This window comes from Corvus kubaryi, unplaced genomic scaffold, assembly GCF_017639235.1.
Source record: "Corvus kubaryi isolate FWS band 111438036 unplaced genomic scaffold, C.kubaryi_AGA036_p1.0 split1-37355, whole genome shotgun sequence".
NCBI lineage: Eukaryota > Metazoa > Chordata > Aves > Passeriformes > Corvidae > Corvus > Corvus kubaryi.
In genome coordinates this window covers 3812715-3820162 of record NW_024582078.1, presented here as the reverse complement: position 1 = coordinate 3820162, position 7448 = coordinate 3812715, and the positions used below count along the sequence as shown (strand labels likewise).

Genomic DNA, 7448 nt, shown 5'->3' with positions numbered 1-7448 from the left:
TCAATATTTAAAGCGCCACCAATCAAAAAACCCAGCCAGTATTTCAGGTTTAGATATGTCCCTAAAACCCCTTTGGGCACTGTCATCGATTACCCCAAAGGCAGCACAAGCTGGGGGATGATTTGACGCAGCCTGGGAAGTCTGGTTTTCCTCCTGAGTTCCAGGAGTGGGGAATATTTTAAGGGGTTCACGCTCATTTGTATTTTAAAGCTTCTTACTGTGAAGTGCAAGACCAGGGGCTACGTCTTCAGCTGGCATAAATCTGCCTGGCTGCATGCAGATAAACTGATTTACGCTGGCTGAAGATCTGGCCCTGGATGGAAGAGATGGAAGCAGGTGGATGTAATTTCTCTAAATTTCCACTCAAGCTGCACCCGCCTGGAGCAGCAGGAATTGAACAGCACTTTCCCTAAGAGTAAAAAAAGTTATTAACTCCATATTTGTGTTAGTGCCTCGCCACCCGCCCTCACCTCAATCATCACACGTAGCCATGGGCTGTCTCTGGCAATGACTCTGTCTCCCCAATAAAATTAAAAATCACTTTTGTTTCATATCTTTTTAATCAGACGTGTCCTTTTTAATAAAGGGCTCTGCTCTTTAAGGGGTGATGCACTGATGAGCAGCAGGCTCGGAGGTTATTGCATTTCCCTGATTTGAATTTCTCTTTCTGCATTTCAGCTGTAAAAATAAAGCTAAACCAAACTCCCAAAGCCTCTGCACATGCAGCACAAGCACAGTTTCGCTGCCTGCCACCTCTGGGGTGAGATTGATGCCCGGTGTCAGTGGATGTGTGGCCATTGTGCGCTTTGGTGTAAGAACAGATTTTATTCCTGGATGTCCAGTATAGGAAAGAGGAGAGGCACAGCGTAAAACAGACAAAGGCGAAACTCCAGGAATTTGCTGAGTGTTAATTTTATTCAAATAATTCATGCAGATTTCCTGAATTGTTCCAAGCTTGGAGAATCAAACAAACCCAAAATGGCTCTCTATGTTTAGTTTCTTATATTGATTCATTTATTCCTGGGATTGTTTCAAACACAGATCTGAAGTAACTTTATGAGCCAGATTTTTTTTTTCCCCAAAAGTGAACAAGCAAGATAATGAAACCTGAGGAATTCAGGAGGCTTTGGAAGCAGCCGGTTTCTATCCTGCCCCACAATGTGTGTAATTTGGGTTTCTGGAGGATGGCACTTCCAGGTGGTCAGCATCCCCTACCTGGAGGGGACATTCCCAGAGCCCCGTGGTCTGGACTGGGCTGGGATGGTGTGGGGTGCTCAGCAAACGTTGTGAGGTGCTTGAACCCTTCCCAAATCGAGCTCTGTGCACCCCCCTGCTCCCCCAGCCCCGGGAAGTCTGTGAGGGATAAAACCTCCCTTCAGTTCCAGCAGAAGCTGCGGCTCCGCTGCTCCTCGTGCGCTGCGGTTTTGGGGTTTTCCAGCACGGAAAGCGTAACTGGGGGCTATGTTTTCAGGGATGGCAGAGCAAAGGCAATACACTTGCAGGATCTTTGCATGTTTCTGATCCCGAGGCTTTCCTGGGCCGGGTGGTTGCTGCACAAGTCAGAACAGCACCAGGCTCTGCTCTGCCCAAATCCACCCCGGGAGCTGCTGGGCTGGGCCGGGGCTCTGGGGACTCTGGGGCTCTGCAGCTTCTGCCTTCCTGCTGCTGTGGAATGTCCTCACAGAAATCTCAAACTCCAGGTGTGCAGCAAGGGAAGTTCAAAGCAGAAAATAACAGAAAATAACCATCAGTGACTTCAACAGATTTTCTTTTGCTGATCAGCCTCCTATGGAGATCAGTTTCACATGGAAGCTGATCCTGGCCACGAATTTTGCAGTTAACTCAAAAGATCTGGTGCAGTCAGTGCTGATCTATTGCACGTGGGGGGATTTTGCCTCCAAATGCCTGTTCAGCACCCAGCTCTTAGATCTGAAAAGTTCTTCCTAGTCAGAGCAGCCAGGCTTTGCAGCACTCACTCCCCCTTTGCTGCAGGCACAAATTGGTGCAGAACCAGGCTCTGATGGGACAAAAATGCAGCACAGAAAGGTGGGAAAGGCTCCTACACAGCCTAAACTCACCATTTACAGAGTGTGTAAATCATTGTAAACCAACCCTTGCAATTACGAAACTCTGAACAAAAACATGTTGGTATTTTTAAAGGATGAGAGTGTCAGCTTTGCAGGGGCAGGGTCATTTCACGAGTTCTCTTGTCCAGGTAGAAGTTGTGTTGTCCAGTTTAAGCCTCATGGACTGGGCTGACTGGGCTGTAGCAGAAGGTGCTGCCAAATCCAGCTGCCAAATTCAGCAGCGCTCCCTGAACTGCAGTGATGGCAGAGCTGGGCACTGAATGCTCATTTTAGCACTTTTGGGCCCAGAACTTTGCCAGGTCATCCCTCCGGCCAAGTGCCACCACCTCTGGAGGGTCCCTGCTGGGGAAACACTTTGTCTTTATCACGGACCAGGGCAAGTAAATAGGAAGAGAAGTTAACATCACATTTCTGTGCAAGTTTAAGATACTGTGGGCATTGTCTTCTGGATTAGCCTATGGTCTCTCTGTTGTGGCTTTTCATGCTCCTCCTCCCACTGCTTTCCTGCGTTGGAGCCGTGAGTGGAGTCCAGGTGTGTCCAGGTTGGGGTTCAGAAATTCCTACCCTGGGGTGGAGGGGGAGGGAAGAAGGAGGAGAAGAAAAAGAAGAGAAATGAGAAAATCAAGTAGGCTCCGCCACCTGCCATATAATGATGGGTTCTGGAGATAAGGCTGCTTTAAGGTGCATTCCAGACATGTGGGTCCTGCCCAGACACAGCACAGAAGAAAAGGGAGACTTAAAACAACAGGCAGCTCCTCCTCCCCCCGTCAGGTGTGCACACAGCTACGAGGGAACAGCCGGCCCCAAGAAAACCTCTCTCCCTGCCGATGTTTTCCTACAGTTCTGATCCAAAGCCCCCTTTGAGCACACAGGTACCTCCAGCCCCTCGGATCAAGTCGATGCCTGTCCCTGGGGTTAAATCCAGAGCCAACCCAAACAGAGCAGCACCCGGAGAAGCTGCTGGAAAATGCCCCATCCCCTTCAGTGATCCTTGTCTTCCTTAGAAAGGGAAATTGCAAACAACTGTACAACTCTGCCTGGAAGAGGAGAGATTCCTACAGGAGGAATTAGAGCAGGGTTAGGCTTTAATGTTGCACCCCATGGAAACAGCGATCCTGCTCTGTGGTGTGTGAGATTCCAGGTGTCCAGCTGGGATGAGCTGTGGAGTTTGGAGCACGGGGAGAACAGCAGGACGAGTCTCCATGTGCTCACCTTGCTGGAATTATTCTTCACCCCACATTGCCTTTATGCCCAAGGGTTCTGGGCCCCAAGGGAGACAAGAATGAGGCCTTTGTATCTTTTCTCGAGGTTTTTTGGCACTGTAAGCGTCCCTCTCGGGGGTGTGCAGAGTGGGGACAGAAAGTTGTGGAGTCACCAGGACTTGCCCCCGTGAAAACCGAAGAGAGAACAATGGGTGGTTGTAACAGCAGCTCAGGAAAATGCCCGAGTGATAGAAGTGGAATCACCCAGTAAAAATGGGCTGTAAAGCTCCTAAGTCCCAGCCTCTCTTGTCAGGCTGTTTCTAAGCAAATTTTCTGTCTGTTGCACTGTAAAAATAAAGTGTCAGGCACCGGGTTTGGATGCAAATGGGAACATAACTCTGCAAGATGGAAGTTTTATCTGGAATCTGAGATTTTTTAGGGTGGTTTCTTTTTAGGGTGGAGTGGTTTCTTTCGGAAAGGCAGCTATTTTTAGAAAGTAAGAGATGGATGCTCCTGTCTGAAGGGCCCAGCTCCTGTTTGTCTTCAAATGAGGAGAAAAAACCCTTTCTTTTTCCATTAAAAAAGACAGGCAAGTAGTACTTATTCCAGAAGTACTTTGCCTCTGCTCATCCCTCCACATGAAACCAAAATTCCCTCACAGATTGTCTTTTGTCTCTCATTCCATATTTCATCAGATTTGGCCAACAATGGAGATGTTGGAATTTCATTAGAAATGAAAGTGAAATCTAAATGAATGTCAAAATGGAAACCATGTCTATAAATATTTGAAGAGACCTGAGCTGAGGCAGGTTCCTTCCCCTTTGGGTCAAAGGCAATGTTGGTGTACAAAGGTATTTTGGCACTTTGGAAGAGACATTTTTAAACAGCCTTTAAAATATATATTCAAATCAATTCCAAGTGGGCTAAAGCCAACAGAAAGGTTAAAGTATCTTTTATAGTCACTTTCCAAATTTTAGTTTCCTTATCTTAATGCTCTGTGGAGCTTTCTGCCCATTCAGTCCATTTGTATTCAACTCGGGGAAGTTTCCTCATAATTACTCAGCCCCATTAATTCCCCAAGGTCCCAAAACGCAAAACAATTCTTCACAAGACAGAGATTGCTTCTTACAAGCTTTAACAGGAGGGGAAGAAAATAAAAGGTATTTAAATGATGTGATCTAAGGTAGGGTTTCAGTGCTGAGCCATTTCCTACAAGAATCCATCTAGCAGAGAGGGTTCAGGTACTACAGGACTGCCTTAGGAGAGGCTTGCAGCCTGTCCTTGCTCCTGCCAGAGCCAAACCCCCTTTGGCATCAACAGGGCAAGGCCATGGAGGATGAAAATGGACATTTTTCCCCTGAATTCAACATAATCCAGGCAAAGGGATTGTTCTAAAAGAACCATTTCCTGCTGTAGATGGGAAGCAACTCAAGCCCAGTGGGGTTCTGAATCTGCAGGTGTCAGGAAAAGGCATTGGTGTTTATCCGTGTGCTCACCCTTTTCCCCTCAAACGTTTGTCCCTGGGGCCAGGAATTGCAGCCAGCTTCAGCAAGCACAAAACTGTTCAGCTCTGTGGTGCTGACCCTCTGCAATTCCCCTTGTTCCCATTGCTTTATCCAAAAAATGGATAAAAGGGCAAAGCTTCCCAGTGAAATGCCAGGAAAGGAAGGCAGAGCTGATGTCCCAGCCTGTGCTGATTTCATGGCACAACTCATGGGGTCCATGGGCTCCCCTCGCACCCTGAGGAGCAGCAGGAAGGTGGGAGGTAAAACCCCACTGCCCCCATTCCCAACAGCGCTGGGTTCACACGGAAAAGCTGCTGAGAGCTGAGCCAGGCTGGAGCATCTGCAGGAACGGGAATGGGAAGGGCTGGAGGGGATTTGCCTGCAGGGTTATTTACATTTCCATGTGCCGACAAGCTCCTGCAGCCCAGGGCGTGCTGGGCACTGGGGAGCTCTTACTAATAGGAGTAAAGGGCAGAGTAAAGTTAGGTGGAGGTCTGGCCAAACCCCAGACCTCTGCAGGTGTCTGCAAGGCTGAGCTCTCCTGAGCTCCTTTTCCCTTCCAGGAGCTTCCTTTTCCCCTGGAAATGGGACCAGAGGGAACGGAGCAGGCCTAGTTTCAGGGAGCCTGAAGGAAGTTATGTGGATATCTGAGTTAATGTTGTGAGCACGGTTCCCAGCAGCAGGAGGAGGTGGAAGAGAGAGGACATTTCCTGGGAAGTTTGAGCCCTGAAGTGTTGCACGTTCCCTGAGCCTGTCCTGAGGGGCAGAGCTCCCAAAAGAGCTCTGGGGAAGGTGAGCCAGGGCTGCGCCTCATACCTTGGGAAGCAGGGCTCATCTCCAGTCCTTCTGTCCTCCAGGACTGTGGGAACCTTCATTTGTCACTGCAGAAAGGAGTCTCAATATTTTATGAAAAAAGCATTTTACCACAAGACTTTGGTGAATATCAGCATAATTTAGTCGTGATTTAACGGAACCTTTCATTGACTTTTTAAATTATGCCTCTCCATCACCTACCCTGTGGGTTTCCTTGCTTTTCATCTTGCAAATCCCATTACTTATTAATTTCCCCATAATACATAATAGAGGCAGAAAAGCATATAGCATCCCATTCAGCAGTGATTTACAAGTCTCTTAGTTCTGAAGCAACACAAGAAAGAGGAGACATTTTATGAGTTTCCTGTGTGTGTTTTCTTCAGAAAAAAATGTATAAAGCCGTGGATACAAACCTGGGGCTTCTTTGGCCATGATCTCATAGCTCCAGCTCTTGCAACTCTGCAGAAGATGCAATCTGGAGGAGATTACAGCAGCACAGCCAGGGCAGAATTAGCAAGGAGATGGTGAGTGAGATTTACCTCATCCTCATTATGATAATGGATGTAATATCCATGGAAATGCTGATGGGCTTTGCTTAGAGAGGAAGAACTGCAGGCAAAGAGCAAACACACAAACCAGCATTATTTGCCCACATTCCCAATCAGGGTTTTGCTGGCATGTTCATCTTTCTACAGGGGGCCCAGGAGGAACTTTGATTCTCTTGGTGTTTGCAGAAAATGACTTGCACATACCATGAATCAGAGGGGCTCATTTCGGAATGTAGAAACTATTACTCATCCTGCTCTGGCATGAATGAGCATCTGGCAGCATAGTCTAAAATTCTGTGAAGACAACAGGAGGCAAAAGGAAAAAAAATTCGAGCTGGAGTGCACCTCTTGTCAGCTCAGCAGGCAGCAGATGAGAACTGGAAGGAGGCAGCACAAAGACAGATCTGCTGAACTGAGCCTTTATGTGCTTTCTGTTTCCATCCATCCACTCCTTCCAGCTTTCTTTTAGAGCAGGCTGGGGATCCTACGGAATACATGGAGACAAATTCACCCAGTTAACTCTGCTCCAGGCCAGCCTGGGGCATTGCGTTCCAGAGGTTTTCAGGCTGCAGCAGCCCGAGGAGGCAGCGCTCCTTCTGGGTGCTCTGGGCCCAGGGAGATGGAGCTGGGGGAGTCCTGGGATTTGTCAGATTTGCTCATGTGGGCTTAGACCCCTTTGGTATCAATGGTAATGTCCTGGGGAGGGAGTGTCCCATGTTCCCAGGAATGACACAGGGCAGCACACAGCAGGGTAAGGAAATGCTTATGACCATCTTTTGAGGGAAAACCCAAATCTGAGTCAGTAGCTGATCACAAAGGGAGCAGTTTCTCACAGCAGAGGGGCTGTGAAGCCAGGGGGAAATAAAGGCTCGTTTCATCTTTCGGGGGTTATGTTCCCCGATCCTTTACAGGAGCTGTGTTGTCTCTGCTTTCTCAGCTGTGTGCAGAGCTGGGACTGGGACTGAGCAAACCATTGCCAGGGTTCCTGGCAAACCAATATCCCAAATCCATGTGAGCAGGGATGGCAGCCGAGGTCCCCAGAGGAGGCACAGCACTGTCCCCACTTGTCCTGCCACAACCTGCCCTGCTGCCCCTTCCTGAGCATCCACAGGTGCCACGGAGCTGCTCCGGGATTGCTGAGGAGCCCTGGGGTGTGTGAGGAGCTCTGGGGTGTGTGGGGAGCCCTGGGGTGCATGAGGAGCCCTGGGGTGCATGAGGAGCCCTGGGGTGCGTGAGCAGCCCTGGGGTGCATGAGGAGCCCTGGGGTGTGTGGGGAGCCCTGGGGTGCATGAG

General features: G+C 48.9%; 1 long non-coding RNA gene across 1 annotated transcript; it reads right to left on the bottom strand.

Moving 5' to 3' along the window:
- Positions 1–1077: 1077 nt before the first annotated feature.
- Positions 1078–6583, bottom strand: LOC121657570. Its single transcript, XR_006013666.1, has 2 exons — positions 6021–6583; positions 1078–2652 (listed from the first exon to the last, which is right to left on the bottom strand). It is a non-coding gene; the product is annotated as an uncharacterized LOC121657570 (long non-coding RNA).
- Between the last annotated feature and the right edge of the window lie 865 nt (positions 6584–7448).